General features: G+C 41.4%; 1 protein-coding gene across 1 annotated transcript in view; it reads left to right on the forward strand.

The window, feature by feature from the left end:
* The first annotated feature begins 284 nt into the window (after positions 1 to 284).
* The window catches only part of LOC126507586 (L-gulonolactone oxidase), a 19709-nt gene continuing 18953 nt past the window's right edge, over positions 285 to 1040 (forward strand). The window contains exon 1 of the mRNA XM_050152135.1: positions 285 to 461. The gene's annotated coding sequence lies outside the window, so the exon portion shown is untranslated. The remainder of the gene's footprint in view (positions 462 to 1040) is intronic.

Here is a 1040-nt window from a genome sequence, read left to right on the forward strand (position 1 = left end):
CCACCGCCCGGATATCTTTAGAAATTTTAAGAGGGAACACGGTGGCTGTTCTTGGTTGTCAACTTGACTATATCTGAAATGAGCTACAATTCAGAAATGGAGGGCCCACCTGGGATCCAGATCTTGAGGTGAGAAGACAACAGGCCTTTGGTCTGGATCTTGAGGCTGGGGGAACACACCTTTGGTCTGGATCTTGTCATGGGGAGACACACCCCTTTAATCCAGACCTTGAGGCTGGAAGGCCACACCTTCTGCTGAAAGTCTGTATAAGGACAGTGGGAGAAGGAAGGGTTCATTCTTCGCCTGCCTGCCCTTGCCTCATCAGTACATACATCCATCACTGGCATTGGGGAGACTTCTTCCAGATTCCAGCATACAGAGGAGACCAGCTGAGACACCCAGCCCCGCGGGACTGAGCAACTGCTAAGACTTTCCATTCACGGCCAGCCACTGTTGGATTAGTAAGTCATTCCCATGAATTCCCCTTTCATATATATAGAGGGAGAGAAAGAGGTCCATTCCGTGAGGTCTGTGAATCTAGAGAACCCTGATTAATACAGGAAGTATTCTGGATAAGATAATTGTCTGTAAATACCAAGTAGTTTGATAATACAACCTGCCAATTAATTATCAGTATGAAACCAATAATGGTCTTTACCAGTAAGGGATTATTTCTATTAGTTATTGCTTTAGCAACTGCATTATTTAATAGATTGATAACTCACTCCACTTTAGATGTTAATATTTGTTGCAGAATTTAACTGAGAATTTCCAGAAAGTAACATAAAAGCAGAGCTAACTCCTCAGGAGTGATAGCAGATAAGAACGCACCCAATGGTGATCTGAAATTTTAGATTTCGCTCTTACTGTGAAAGTTAAGCCTTTAAGCATTGATTAGATAAGCAGGAGAAAAGAATATCTTCCATATAATAATGCTGGCTAATACCTCTGGAAATTTAAACAGCGTTGGCTGACGGTGTTATGCCTGATCGTGATTGCTTGCTTGCTTTTTCTTTTTTTTTTTTTTTTTTTTTTTTTTT

Source organism: Alexandromys fortis, unplaced genomic scaffold (assembly GCF_014885135.2).
Source record: "Alexandromys fortis isolate MF-2015 unplaced genomic scaffold, M_Fortis_MF-2015_v1.1 scaffold_75, whole genome shotgun sequence".
Lineage (NCBI taxonomy): Eukaryota > Metazoa > Chordata > Mammalia > Rodentia > Cricetidae > Alexandromys > Alexandromys fortis.